We start from the raw sequence: 16,951 nt of genomic DNA, 5'->3' as shown, positions 1-16,951 counted from the left end.
GAAACCAAATAGACACCATCATAAGACCTGTAAAAAAAACAATTGCAGCATACAATAGCTGGAAAAAGAAAGTGAAGTTGTTCACCATTTTCTTGTTTTGAACTTTGGGTGATCTTCAAAATGCAATGTTCAGCATCTCCATGCTCAAGCTCTCCATCATCGCGTTTTCCATGAATCCGCATTTAGCCGGTTCGGCCTCGATGACATTGCTTAGCCTCGGCTTGAACGAGCAAGAAGCAATAGGAGTGATTGGGATGTTGTCACAGTTGCAGAGCTCAATCATGTACCCATCCGGGTCATGGAAGCACACCTGGTCGACTCTGTTCCCTTCGTCTTCAACCGCGGCTGTGTCATACTTCATTCCCATGCCTTGGAGTCTCCTCTTGACAAGGCCAACATCGATACACTATCATCACAGTCACAAAACAAAGATATTGAACTTGAAAGAACAAGCTTACCAAGCTCCATTGAACTTGAAAGAAGAGGGGCGTTTGATGAGAACAAAGCCCAAGACTTCTTCGTAGAACCTCGCGGATTCGGAAACCGATCGACACAACAGTGAGACATGATTCAAAGAGAGAAGTGGCAATGACTCGTAGTTGTGTACTTCCTCAATCTCCATCATGTAATTTTCACTATTTTGCACTTCGTTTTCTCAGCAAACACTTTGCATGGCTAGGTTACTGCCTTGGGGTCATTTTATAAAGCAAAATATTAATTTGGGGAAGCACCTATTTCCTGAATTGAAATTCAAGTAATTATGAGGAACTTTCCTACAAAATTCTTACTCCCAATCAGATGCATAATGCATACTGCTTCTGTATACACCTAATTTCTTCCGGCTCGATTCGATTTATATTACTGCTATATAATATATTTATATTACATATTGACTTATGTCATTTAATATGGTACATGCATAATACATATTTTATTTTTGCACCAGGTCCAATATTACAAATCATTCAGGCCTAGATACAAATCAGTCTGGAGCCTGACCCGAACCAGTCCATACCCGAACCGGCCCCAAGGTTCACCCGGATCAATTAGGGTTTTCCCAACACTAATTTTTTCCTCCCTCAGGCGCCACATGCGAGAAAACCAGTCAAACCGAGGACTCTTGGAGAGTCCTCGCAACAACGGCAACACACCCACCACCACCGAGATTTCCGACGCACAACCAAGCAGAAAGAACGACTTAGTTTTTGAGTCCAACCGGGAGGCTAAAACTAGCCGAAAATGAAGGGATTTGAAGCCTATAAATTCATGCATGGAACCATTCGACAGGGGAACAAAAAAAAAGCTTTGCAGCAAAAGGAAACAAGAGATCACCCTTAATCAATCTCGTGGAAGAAGTGAAACTCCAAATAGCCTCCAACCACCGAGTAGTCCCCCACGATAGCCACTAAACCTCCCTCACACAGTTATCCTCTTCCCCTTGTTGGACCGTCTGCATCCATTGACGTTTCAGAGCAACAATCAACCAAAAACCCGAAAAATCAGTCGACAACCATTTGAAAAGCATCCATCGAATAAAAAAACAACCAAACCAGAGGATTTCGGGGATGAATCAGTAACCAGTACCAAACAATAAAAACCATTTTCATCCAAAAAAAGAACCATTCAAACCAAGATCAAGAAAAAGAGGGAGAGATTTGATAATCTCCAAAATCCATTCAAAAGAAAAAACAGGAAAAGCCTCACCTTAGAATCTTGGTGACGATAATTCGGGTCGTTGGTTTGTAAATCCAAATGGTGAGCAAGGCGACGATGACGAGGGTGACCATATAACTTGATCTCCTGATGATCAGACGGTAGTCAGATCAGAGTCGTGGAGATTCGAAAGGTTTTTGGTTTTTTTTTCGTGGAATTGAGGGCCGCATTTCGTAAAATCGAGGCTAGATCCAAATCCTGGTTTCGAGACGAACATTCTCTTAAAGTTTGACGCCAAACGACAACTAGAGAACAACGTTGGACTACAGTTTTTTCTTCCCCGGTGAAAACGTTGTAGCTTTCTTTCTCTTTGTTTTTAACTAAGATAAAGAAATGAGCACCTTTAAATTATTTTGGTGTTTTTATGTGCATAGGCGTTAATGCATTAGTCAAAAGGCATATGGGACCCTCCATGATTTTTTTACTTGGTCTTTTCTTTAGTTTTGGTAGTGCCATAATGCATGTGCAGTACAAAGGTGAAACTTTCACAATTTTGTCACGTGGAGTCTACCAACATCTTAAATATTCATGATTTCCCAACGTTTGATTTTTTTAGAAAATAATTTTAGTGACCGAAAATGCCTTATAATATATGATTTTAACCAACTTATTTTGAATTTACGAAAATGATCAACAAATTCGCGACGCGAACTCCTATTTCGTAACTCAGTTTCTAAATTCGCAACGCGAATCTGTAAATCGCAAGACAGAAGTCAAATTCGTAAAGCGCGTTTATTTTCGCAACGCGAATTTTATTTTCGAATTCGAAACACAATATTAGTTTCGCAACACAAATGTAAACAGTATAATCGTAAATCATAACTTAAAACCCTAAATCACAACTCAATCCCATCTCCATCTTTCACTCTCTACGGCGACATCTATCCCCATCTCCCACGAAATCCGTCTATCTCCATCTCTCAGAGCCACCCTCATAACCATTCACGGTCAGAAATGGAAAATCAACCACCGAGAGTTAGTTTATTTATTTATTTTTATTTTGAAAATTTTGTATTATTATTAGATTTTTCATATTTAAATTGATGATAAATTTACTGGTAATTTCAGTAATAGATTAACCATTTCACTTAGATTGCTTAGTAAATTCATTCGGTTGCTGCCAATACTGCTAAATTGTTTAGTCTTTAACCCTGTGAAGTTAGTATTTGTCTTTGTTTTGTCTTTTGGTTGAAGTAATGCAATTCATTCAAGTTTTAATTTGCAGAAGACTATTTGAAACTTAAATTCGCAACACGAAAATGAAAATCGCAACGCGATTTTAGTTTCGCGTTGCGATTTTCATTTCACGTTGCGATTTTCATTTTCGCGTTGCGATTTTAAGTTTCAGAAACTATTCTTCTTCTGTAAATTGAAACTTGAATGAATTGCATTACTCCAACCAGAAAATAAAGACAAATACTAACTTCACAGTGTTGCGAATTTAAGTTTCAAGAATAAACTACTACTCTTTATGTTGTCCTTCAACCTGCACTAAACCTATATGTTGTCCTTTTAAATGTTTATATAAGTGCTTACTTCTGGAATTTTATCTGATGCATTTTATGAACTATGATAGAATAATGACTTGGGTGAATACCGTGCAAGTTTGAAACATATTTGGCTTTGTTTTTACTGTTTAATATCATGTCTATTTATAGTGTATAATTTGTAGTTTTTGGTATATCTAACTTGGTATGTTTATTGTTTTTGTAGAAATTTTTTTCGGCTTCATTGACCTTAAGGAATAAATTAAGCATAGCCACTACAATTGTGTCAACGCTTACACCTGTACAAAGAAAATTGTTTGAGGATATTTGCTTTGGGCCATGGCTGAAAGTACAACATCCGGGTGGAGATGCTATGTTGACCCATTTGTTTCTTCAGACCATGACTAACGATCTACCCGAGAGGATACAACGTGGTGATGAAGAGATATGGTTTCATTTTCCTCCGGCGTATACTTGTTTTGGGCGGGAGAAGTTTTGCTTAATCATTGGTCTATGTTTCGGACACGATGATGTAGGTCGGTACACTAGTCATATCGCCCGCCCATCATGGTTATCTCGGGTTTTTCCTAAGCTGGCAAAGGCGAAGCCGAGTTTACACGTCGACGACTTGAAGAGATTATTTGTTAAAGATGGTTTTACTCGGATGGATGACCTCGATGTTGTCCGAGTATGCCATTTATTACTTTTGCATGCCGACTTTTTAGGCAACGAGGCCAGACAACCTATTTATGAGGACCTAATATTATTGGTAGATGACCTAAATACATGGAACCTGTTTCCGTGGGGTTCATATCTATGGAAAGCTACCTGGAAAAAGTTGTCGTCTGCCTTTGAGGACCGAAAAAGTTTGCGTGGCCATGGTTCCAAATATACTTTGGCAGGCTTTATTTGGGCCTATAAGGTCAGAATTTCTATATAATGTTTCCAAAATTATAATTAATTATTTAACAACTACTAATGTTTGTGTATTATATTGTTTGTAAATTTGGATATTTGAGGCTTTTCCCAGCATGCGAACATATGCAATCAAAAATTCAAATGATATTCCTAGGGCTATTTCCTGGAGGAGGATCCGACTGTTGGATTGAGAAGAGTTACTACCATATACGACGATGAATGATGTAAGTTAACACAAATACTACCATATATATAAACAAGTTATTACTAGTAGATGTTTAACTTTGTTTGAGCTTTATATTGTTAGGAGACCAACTATCCATTACAGAGGCTGACACCCACAGAGGCTGAGCTTGCCACTGATTGGTGGCAAGCTAATAAGCGTTTTTTTGATGGCACGGATGATGAGTAGCCCCCACTTCGAGAGTCATCACCTCACCCAGAGCCATCACCTGATCGAGCCGATTATACACCTCCACAATGAGAGACATCACCTATTCAATCACATCATCGAGCCTCTTCTCCACCATAACCTCATGATAGGCAACCGGCAAAGATGCCATGACATTTATCTCCCTGTTCTCCACCTCCACGGGATGAGTTAGAGGAGTTACGTGATGAGGTCAATGCTTTGCGTGAGGAGGTCAGTACTTTACGTGAAGACAATGGTGCATTGCGTGATGATGTACGGTCTTTACGTGGTGAGGTATCTACTTTACGTGATGAGGTAGCCGCTCTACGTGAGATTGTTGCATCGTTGCAGAATGATGTTCATACTCTACGCAATGAGGTAAGTTTGTTTAATACTATACTAAAAATGAAAATAATATTTTTTCGGCATTATTTATTTGTTTATTTACTGATTTATGTATTAATTTATTTTTAGTGGCCCGATAAGGTAGATGTTTTACGTCGGGTTTTTCTTACACGACGGGGTTCACGCATCAGACGTCGTGCACTTGCCATTACGTCTCCGTTCACCCCAATAGTGCCAAGACTCCGTAAGAAGAAGCCCAAAGCACCTGTCATCGTTCAAGAGGCCTCTCCTATCGTTCAAGAGGCCCCTATCATCCTTCAAGAGGCCCCTCCCACCGTTCAAGAGGCCTCTTTCATCGTTCAAGAGGTCCCTCCAACCATTCGAGAGCCCGATTCACATGGCATAATATGTCGACATATTGATAAACCCCCTCAAGTGCCCGACATGATGGATAAGAGTTGGCTTTCGTATGAGTTACCGGTCAGTACCATTCCAGTATCTGAAGTGGAGAGGAAAATATTACCGGACACAATTCTGGATAATACCCTTTGGGCTAAGACCGTAGTTGATTTTTATCTACATGAGCGGAGCCAGGGGTGTTACACTGACATATGCAAACTCGACAATGATATACATTTGTTTCTTGATCGGTCTTGGTGGGGTGTGTTATTAGGGGTTGAAGACAATGACTATTTCGACGGGGGGTAAGTCTTATATTCTTCTTATATTGCATTTTGATTATTTTTTTTAAATTTATGAAATTCACTAATATATGTATTTTTTTATAAAACAACATATTGATGCATGGGTGCCACGTCTTCTGATAATAAGGAAATTGAATAAAATATAAAATATGCGATGGACTATTATGCCAACGTCTTTTCATGTAGCTCACTTGAAAGATCAGATAGACACTTCATATGTGTTGGGTAATGGAAAAGCTAAACTTTACCCTGCGTGGTGGGAGGTCGATAAGGTTAGTATTTATTTTTTAATATTTTAAAGATGTTCATAAATAAAAAATTTGATGTGCGCAATTAAATTATTATTTATGATTGTAGGTGTTTATCCCTGTTTTGGAATGTCGTCATTGGATTCTCGTCGAGCTTCAGCTCCCATCCCTGAAGATAATGGTATATGACAGCATGTTGAATTACATACCATTGTCTGATTTGAGAGATATTATTTGTAAGGGATAGAGCGCTCATTTGGCTAAATACTTGGATGTGATTGATTATTGGACTAATTTTGGAAACAAGAAGCCAAAGAAGTTCAAAGTTACAATGATCAGAGACAAGACCGCGCCACAACAAACGCAGGGAGCCAGAGGGGATTGTGGTCCTCTCGTATGCATGTGCTTGGAACGTTTGACGATAGGAAGTAAACAGTTTCTACCTATCACAGATTCAGATAGAAGTGTATTAGGCTTGTAGTTTCGGCATTTTATGGCTAGAGCGATATATGCGAGACGCTGTCTACCTGCATCCGCGTGCTGAAAGTGTGCATAAACAACACAAATTGGTAAGTTTGAGCAAGTGTTGTTAACATATATACTCTTTGTTGGTTTGAAAATATTTGGTTAAGTACCTATATAATTTGTTGTTTGTTGGTTTTAGATGTGTAGAAAGTGTTGTTTGAGCAAATGTTTGGTTTCAGCAGGTTAATCCTGATCCTGAAGTGAGCTGCGTGAAATTGATGTATTTGTGCATAAATAACTGTCTGCGTGAAATTGATGTATTTGTAAAAGTTGATTTGTAAAGTTGATTTGTTTAATTGATGAGGAAATAAGAATTATTTTTTGCTTGTTTAATTGATTTGTAAAAGTTAATTTGTTTAATTGATGTGTAAATAATTTTTATTTTTTGTTTGTTTAATTGATTTGTAAAAGTTGATTTGTTGTTTTAAATTTCAATCTGCATTATGTTGAAGGCAAAAAAGACATGTTGAAGGTACACTTTCGCAACGCGAAATTCAAATTCGCGTTGCGATAGTCAAATTCGCGACGCGAAAGTCAAATTCGCGTTGCGATTTTCACGTTGCGATTTCGCTTTTCAAATTTGACTTCCGCAACAATCGCAACGCGAATTTGACTTTCGCGTTGCGAATTTGACTTTCGCAACAATCACAACAAAAAATCTGATAAGTGATAACAACTGAACATATCATAGCAATGTTCAAACTCAAGTTACTAATGAATGTCTAACTGAAATGTATGCATTCACACATAAAATACACATAATACAACGTTTGCACTAAGTTAATAAGTCCCAAAAGGTGAAGCCGGTTGTGATTTTGATTGTAATTTTGATTTCCTTTTGCTTGGCACCTATGAACATTCTCCCATGACCCTCCAAAACACAAATCTATCCAAACATGATCAACATTAGATGATTTCATTCTACAAATTGTAAATTAATTTACTAAAAAAACGAGCTATAAACTACATATCATCACTAACTTATAGAAGAACATACCTTTATTAAGTTGATAGTTGATAATTTGGGAGAGAAATCATTGAAAAAATTATATAGAAATAAAATTATATAAAAAAATACATTCCGAATATTATCCATTTCATTCAGCTCATGAAGATAGGATAACCGTTAACCGAAACAGTCTGAGAGAAACATAGCTGATGTAGAAGCAGCTGCATATTTAAAATCTTGAAGGCGATCCATTTGGTTCTCAAACATTTAATGCATCGGAAGCATTTCGGACTTATGATTTGGGTGGTACACGGGTAATGCAACAAAATGCATCCAAAAATTCTCGAGAATTAAACGCTAGATCTTTTAATAATAATGTTAAAATAATGGAAGATACACACGTAAAGCATAAGTACCGGTACAATTAACAATGTAAACAGATAAAAGTTATCTGGTATAATGAAAATAGCCGTAAATGATAATTTGAGACGCTTGTCATGTAGGCCTATTACCATTGCACCAGTAGAATTTTACCGTTTACATTGTTAATTTAGCAAAGTATCGATAGTTTATAAACGTGTACCCTTCAATTATTTTTGTTATTATTACAAGTTGTAGCCCTCAATTATCGGGATTTTTAGTTGCCATTTGTTGCATTTCCTGTATACCACCCAGATTATACGTCCGAAACGTTTCTAACACTTTAACTGTTTGAGAACCAAATGCATCACCATTGAGATTTTAAATCTGTAGCTGCTTCTACATTAAGTATGTTTGGCTAAGAAAAATTTGGTTTAGGGCTAACCTACCTCAGTGAGATGACTGAAATGGATAGTATCCGAAAGGCATTCTTCAGATATCCAATATTCTTGCTTGTTAACCAAAAATTACGATGGTCAGGATTTCCCTCGCGTTTAAAGTTGAAAAAAAAACAATGGAAATTAGGAATAATCAATGATAACATGCATATTGACTAAGTTATTCCATTGAGTAAGTTGTTGTTTGGATGGAACAAAGGCTTGGGCTAATATTTATAGTGGAGCTAAAATTTATATTGAAATTCAAACTCAAACTCAAATTGAAATTTAAATTCAAACTCCAATTACATATGAAATAAATTTGAAATGCAGTGTTAAATTGAACATGGAAATTACATAATTGATTCATACTGTTCAAGTAACATGCTTTATGAACCATCAAGCTAAAAGACAATATTGATTGAGTTCAAAGCTGAGTTGTGAGTTGATGGGGTTGTCACACTTGTCACATGGTAGGAATAAAGTACTCACATGGAAGAGATAGATTGTTTTGTTATACACAACCCATCCCATCTGAATGAAAATATGCATACAATATAATCAAAACAAAACATACATGCACAACAAATTTATACATAATAATGTTTAAATAATGTACCCACAACAACGAAATTAATCCGATGAAAAATGTTATTTCTAATGAAGTCCGAAACATTATTTTCTAAATAATGTACCCATAACAATGTTCAAATAATGTACCCACAACAATGTTTAATTGATTTGTTGTTTAATTTTCAATCTGCATTATGTTGAAGGTAAAAAAGACATGTTGAAGGTACACTTTAGCAATGCGAAAGTTAAATTCGCGTTGCGATTTTCTCATTTCGATTGTTGCGATAGTCAAATTCGTAACACGAAAGTAAAAATCGCGTTGCGAAAGTCAAATTCGCAACGCGAAAGTCAAATTCACATTGCGATTTTTGCGTTGCGAATTTGATTTTCACGTTGCATATTTGACTACATAAAATACAACTGAAAAAGATAAAAGGCAACAATCTGATAAGTGATAACAACTGAACATATCATAGCAATGTTCAAACTCAAGTTACTAATGCATGTCTAACTGAAAATGTATGCATTCACACATAAAATACACATAATACAACATTTGCATTTAAAAATCACCTAAGTTAATAAGTCCCAAAAGGTGAAGCCGATTGTGATTGAGATTTTGATTGCGATTTTAATTTCCTTTTTCTTGGCACCATATGAGCTTTGGATTTTGATGAGGATCCATATTTTGGTAGAGGAAAAGATTATTGTTATGGCACTGGTGATCCACAGGTCAACCTTGTATGACCACTTTCCTTGCACTGACTACATGTTGATATCCTCTTCTCTTCACCCTTAGACGGTATACGATCGTGATTTTTTGGTCGGCCAGGTAGCCTGCTGTCCATGACTGGTGGCAAAACTGTTTATAAGTCATATGGTATGTCTCACTCAGAAGGATGTGGAATAGGGTAGACAATCTCATCATAAGTTTGTCGATATTCTTCTGTAGTGTAGCAATCCATAGCGTATGTGCTTGAATCATCTTGGTTTAGATGAAGAGAAACTTTTATAACATGGTCACATGGATAACCAGATGTTTGCCATTTCATACAACTACACGTCTTTGCATTTAGATCGACAAGCCCATTTAAGTTATTATCCAATACTTCAAACAAAGTGTTTGAACATGGTTCAACTCTCCATGACGTTGACTTCACAACACGTTTCGTTATCTTTTTTTCAGTCCATGGTGTAACACGATGTTCCAATGTTCCTGTAAATTTAAATAAATAATACTTAGTAAAATATATATTAAATATGATAAGTTACGAATTTAAAGAAATAATACCTGCATGGTTTCTTTTCTTGTAGTACCACTGTTGAATAGAGGCTCGAAAAAACTCCATTAACATAGTAATGGGTAATTTTCAGGAATGAGGACTTAGAGCGTTGATTGATTATACACTATTAGACGTCATGAAACTACATCTTACTCCAAGTTGATGTACTATTGACCATCTTTCAAACCCGACATCTTCTAGTGTTTGAGCATATTGAGGCAAAACACGTCTTAAACAATTTATATGCTTATTAAAATCCACTTTCTGATAAGCTTTTACGGCCTTCCAATATGTCCATTTGTGATTTTTTTATACCAGCACACATTAATTTTAGATTTCTGTACAAATGAACACCACAAAGTTCATGAAAATCATTTGGGAAACACCTTCTAACAGTGTTGTCAATTGATTTTTCCTTATCGGATATGATTGTCAGATTGCTAATAGGACCTATGCAATCCCTAAGATGCCCCATAAATCATGTCCATAAAATAGAGGTTTCAGATTTGCCAACCCCGTAAGCTATTGGTAGTATCCCATTGTTAGCATCCATGTCTACTACTAATAAGTTTACTCCAAGGTATTGACCTTTGAAATGTCCTCCGTCTACTATAATAATTGGGCACATGCAAATAATAAACGAACGAATCTACAAAATAATATACACAAGAAATATAATCATTTAAATGTGAAATTCATGTAACTAACAAAAATGAGTCAACAAAATTATATTGATTTACTAACCGCAGCACCAATGGCGATAAACAACAACTCAAAGCGTCCATCTCTATCTGTTTGGATATGAGTTACCAACCCAGGATTTTTCAGCTTTAAATTGTGACAATAAGCCGACGGTTGGGCAAACGATGCTTCTGGCGACCCCCTCAACAATTCCAAGGCATAACATTTGGCTCTCCAAGCTTGAGAATATGAGATACTAATCTTGAACCGAGCATTCATGTCAGTCATAATTTCATGTCCCCGATATACCTTGCCATTCAAAAACATTAACTCAGCTAGAAAACCACCCAATACCTTTTTGTTTGTCTGTCTATGGTGAGGAAAAACTTGGGTTCTTGAACATGTATGTTTATTAATAAAAGTCCTAACTTGAAACATTTCACAATCTTTTATCCTCTTTGCAATCATACGCCACGTACAGTTTTTGTCAATCATACACCTTGTTTCGAAACGATCTTTGCTTGATTTGTTAACTTTTAGTTGATAACTATCTTCCACACATTTCGTATACAAAGCTATCTTCAAGTCTTCCTTTGTATCAAAACAATCATCTTTCTTGATACGAATAACTTTTGTGTAACAATCAACTGTTATCTTTACCAACTCTTCTTCTGGTATCTGAAATAATTCAGGCATATTCCAGTTATACTCCCGTGGCATTTTCTTCTTTTTCTTTTCTTCGGGGACTTCTTCTTCTTTTTTCTTCTTTTTCAGGGTTATATGAATTACAGAATGGATGTTCAACATGTTCATTCACAGTCGGAACTTCCTCCTCATTATCATCAACAACATCTTCCTCGGCAGCGACTGTTTCATCATCAAAATTCGGGTATTGACCAATATCAAAATCATTACACACATGGTCTGTTTCCTTCTGAAACATCATAAAAATTCGAGTATTGACCAAGATCAAAGTCCTGGTATTGACCAAGATCAAATTTTGAATTCTGACTAGTACTCACAATTTTTTCTGTTGGCTCATCATTGTCTAACTGGTCAATACGAAAATCGGAATTTGGTGCTGAAAGTTGATTGGGATTCGGATTAGGAAAAGGTTGTGGGTTTTGAGATTGTGTTTGGTATTGGAAATGTGGTGAAACAAAATTTTCTTGGTGATGAAATTGTGGTGGAACCATTAAATTTTGAGGTTGATAATAACATTGTACATTGTGAGCACCATAAATTGGGTTGAAGAACTTAGTTGATTACTACCCGCTATTGACCCAACTTCACTACTTCTAGGTTCAACAACATACAATATAACATCATCTTCTTGCGAAACACTAATGTAAGCAATGAATCGTTCAACATCTTCATTGTCGGTTAGGAAATAAACTTTACCTTTTCTTTGATAAGATAGCCTAAATCCACTTAGATGCTCTAAATTCAATTTCTTTGCAACACGTAACATTAGAGTTTCATAAGTTAACTTTTTTAATGACAGTTTTAGTTGAAGATTCAAGGGTAAAGGCATATATCGAAAAACACCATGAACATTCTCCCATGACCCTCCAAAACACAAATCTATCCAAACATGATCAACATTAAATAATTTCATTCCACAAATTGTAAATTAATTTACGAAACAAACGAGCTATAAACTACATATCATCACTAACTTAGAGAAGAACATACCTTTATTAAGTTGATAGTTGATAATTTGGGAGAGAAATCATTGAAAAATTATATAGAAATAAAATTATGTAAAAAAAAGAGATGGGGAAGAATGTCGTTGGATATAGGAACGGATGTCGCCGGAGAGAGTGATAGATGGAGATGGAATGAGTTGTGATTTAGGAATTTAGGTTATGAGTTGCTGCTGTTGCATAGTTATATACCCAAAACATTTGTGTTGTGAAAATAAAACCTGTTGCGAAATTAAAATTCGTGTTGCGAATTCAAAAATCGAGTTGTGAATTTAAAATTCAATGTTGCGAATTTGTAAATCGCAACGCGAATTTGTAAATCACGTTGCAAATTTGACTTCTGTGTTGCGATTTACAGATTTCGTTGCGATTTACAGATTTGCGTTGCGATTTACAGATTCGCGTTGTGATTTACATATTTGCGTTGCGAATTTGAAAATCGCGCGAATTTGGAAAATCGCAACGCGAATTCGTAAAATCGCAATGCATTTACATATTCACATTGCGAATTTGGAAACTGAGTTGCGAAATTGGAGTTCGCGTTGCGAATTTGTTGGTCATTTTCGCAAATCCAAAAAAAGTTGGTTAAAATCGTATATTATAAGGCATTTTCGGTCACTGAAGTTATTTTCTCTTTTTTTTAACATTTTTTATATATAACGTATTTTTTATCTGATTTATTTATTTATTTTTATTTAATTAATTTTTATTCAATATTTCTTTTATTTTACCATCTAATGTATTTTTGATTTTTTTCAGTAGTAATTTCAATCGATCAAAGGTAATTATTCGAATCGAGTTTTTAAATTTTAATTTTAATTTTAATTTTTCGTAATTAAAGATAACCGACAAATTAATTGGTACTGAAAGAGCGGTTTAAGGATGTTAATCATTCCTTGACCGTAACCGACTCCCGAACCCGATACATTTCTGATAAAACGCAAATAAGGTAAGATGGTGTCCTATCTACCAAAATATCGTTTTAAAATGATCGGTGGCGACTCCAATACATTTCATTTAAGTTGAAGCCCAATTCCAGACCCATCCGAAAGACGGTTATGACAGCTTTGAAATGCGTTTTCTTATCAAAAGATGAGAGAAATGAAACAAGTTTACAAGAAGAAACAAAGTTGACAGCTTTAGCTTGTTGCCTAAACCGTTTGAGTAAAATATGTTCATGTTGAATACAACTATATGGTTCATCGTTTACCAAAAATGATGATTTCGAAAGCTATATAATCAAACAAACATCAAGCGACAATAGAGCCCTTCGAGGTATCCGAAAGACAGAAAGTGCCATAGTTCCAAAAAAAAATCTGGGAAATTTCTTTGATGTTTCCCCGATGTCTCACTCAAACGACAACACGAGTTTGACAGGTGACAGATCCTTGTTTGAATCATTTCGAGCTCTACGTAATTGCCCATGCATTCGTCGTGATGCCTTGACATGGTTGCTAATAAATACACTAATTTTCTGGCAATGCTAATAATATTATTACTAGATAGGATAATGGGATGGACTGTGTACTAGTCTAACTTCGAAGGTCTATTATCCTATAAATAAAGCCTTGATGTTGTGGGAAGAAAGTTGATATTTTTTAGAGTATTTTGTTTGTGGGATTTTATATGTTTCGAGTAAGATTTTGTTGATCACTTTATTGTTTATTTAGAGATTCGAGGGTTGAGATATTCACTTGCAATCGGTAAGATTGATTTAGAGAGTTTATTTTAAATATATTTCCTTTATTTTAAAATAGAGCCACTTCAAGGTTTTTTTACCTAATACCCTAGACGTCTAAATTAATTGTCTCAATAGGTTACTTAGGAATTTATTTTATAATATACGACAAATATTATAGTACAAGGTAAATTTGTCAATTCGCCTAATATATCGATGTGACAAGCTCACATAAAATAATTTTTTTAAATTAATAAATAATTTAAAGTTTAAAAAAAAAAAAAAACCTTGGATTCGTGACATCAATGTGACAAGATATCTTGTAATTTATAATAAAATAGCTATTGGTAATGGTAGTTCTGCGGTGCGGCGCCTAAAAAATGGTTAATATACGGCGTGACCGGTTAAACAAGTGACCGGTTAAAATTTAGACCGGTTATGTTATATTATTTAACCGGAAATATTATAAAGTACAATAACATACTAGGTAGCGCTTATATAATGTAATAGGTAGCGCTTATATTTACCTATTTTATAAGTAAACCGGTATATTTATACCGATAGCATTGCAAATTTACCTATTACATTATATTATATTGAAAGTGTCCATACTTTTTATAAAAAGGATCGATATTTCTTTTAAAGTTATGTAATTTATGTTTCAATTTTTTTAATAGTGTTTCATGTTTTCCACCTACAATATTAATTTAATAATTTCATTTGCACAAAAAATTATTTGATTGTTTTGATATTTTATAAAATATTATTTAGAATTTTTAATTTAATAATAATATATATCATAACGTAAAAAATAAATCATTAGACGCCTATAATTACTAAATTAATATCTTAAAACTCACTCAAAAGATAACCTTAAATTAATGTTTTCCACAGTAAGCATTGCAAATTTACCTATTACATTATATTGAAAGTGTCCATACTTTTTATAAAAAGGATCGATACTTCTTTTAAAGTTATGTAATTTATGTTTCAATTTTTTTAATAGTGTTTCATGTTTTCCACCTACAATATTAATTTAATAATTTCATTTGCACAAAAAATTATTTGATTGTTTTGATATTTTATAAAATAATATTTAGAATTTTTAATTAATAATAATATATATCGTAACGAAAAAAATAAATCATTAGACGCCTATAATTACTAAATTAATATCTTAAAACTCACTCAAAAGATAACCTTAAATTAATGTTTTCCACAGTGAAAAAAGTATGGACACTTTTATAAAAAGGATAGACACTTTACAATATAACCACTACCTATTACATTATATAAACGATACCTATTACATTATATAAGCGCTACCTATTACATCATATGTTTACCTATTATATTGAAAGTGTCCATACTTTTTATAAAAATGATCGATACTTTTTTTTAAAAGTTATGTAATTTATGTTTCAATTTTTTAACAGTGTTTCATGTTTTCCACCTACAATATTAATTTAATAATTTCATTTACACAAAAAATTATTTGATTGTTTTGATATTTTATAAAATATTATTTAGAATTTTTAATTTAATAATATATATCGTAACTTAAAAAATAAATCATTAGACGCCTATAATTACTAAATTAATATCTTAAAACTCACTCAAAGGATAACCTTAAGAACACTTGAAGAAGCAAGAGAACAACTATCCAAGCAATCAAAAACGAGAAAATCCCAACATGATAACAACTGAACATATCATATCAATGTTCAAACTCAAGTTGTAGATTTTGATTTCCTTTTGCTTGGCATCATATGAGATTTTGATTTTGATTTCCTTTTGCTTGGCACCATATGAGCTTTGGATTTTGATGAGCATCGGAAGTATTTCAGACTTATGATTTGGGTGGTACTCAACATATGATTTTAGTTGCTATTTGTTACATTTCTTGTATACCACCCAGATCATACGCCCGAAACGTTTCTGACGCTTTAAAGTTGACCAAAAAATAAAATGGTCGGGATTTCCCTCGCGTTTATACGTTGGAAAAAAAATAATGGAAATTAGGAATAATCAATGATAACATGCATATTGGCTTGGGCTAATATTTATAGTGGAGCCGAAATATATATTGAAATTCAAACTCAAATTGAAATTTAAATTCAAACTCCAATTACATATGAAATGAATTTGAAATGCAGTGTTAAATTGAACATGAAAATTGCATAATTGATTCATACTGTTCAAGTAACATGCTTTATGAACCATCAAGCTAAAAGACAATATTGATTGAGTTCAAAGCTGAGTTGTGAGTTGATGGAGTTGTCACACTTGTCACATGGTTGGAATAAAGTACTCACATGCGAGATAGATTGTTTTGTTATACATAACCCATCTCAACTGAATGAAAATATACATACAATATAATCAAACCAAAACATACTTACACAACAAATTTATATATAACAATGTTCAAATAATGTACCCACAAAAACGAAATTAATCCAATGAAAAAGAGTTATTTCTAACAAAGTCCGGAACATTATTTTTCCAAATAATGTACCCATAACAATGTTCAATTAATGTACCCACAACAATGTTTAATTGATTTGTTGTTTAATTTTCAATTTGAATTATTTGATTTAATAATTTCATTTGCACAAAAAATTATTTGATTATTTTGATATTTTATAAAATAATATTTAGAATTTTTAATTTAATAATAATATATATCGTAACGAAAAAAATAAATCATTAGACGCCTATAATTACTAAATTAATATCTTAAAACTCACTCAAAAGATAACCTTAAATTAATGTTTTCCACAGTGAAAAAAGTATGGACACTTTTATAAAAGGATAGACACTTTACAATATAACCACTACCTATTACATTATATAAACGATACCTATTACATTATATAAGGGCTACTATACATCATATGTTTACCTATTATATTGAAAGTGTCCATACTTT

The 16,951-nt window shown here is 33.9% G+C and overlaps 1 pseudogene; it reads right to left on the bottom strand.

Annotated features, from left to right (window-relative positions):
- On the bottom strand, positions 1-684 carry LOC120216319 (annotated as a pseudogene).
- Between the last annotated feature and the right edge of the window lie 16,267 nt (positions 685-16,951).

Source organism: Hibiscus syriacus, unplaced genomic scaffold (assembly GCF_006381635.1).
Source record: "Hibiscus syriacus cultivar Baekdansim isolate YM2019G1 unplaced genomic scaffold, ASM638163v2 tig00110160_pilon, whole genome shotgun sequence".
In the NCBI taxonomy this organism is placed as follows: domain Eukaryota; kingdom Viridiplantae; phylum Streptophyta; class Magnoliopsida; order Malvales; family Malvaceae; genus Hibiscus; species Hibiscus syriacus.
This window is presented reverse-complemented; position numbering and strand designations above follow the sequence as displayed.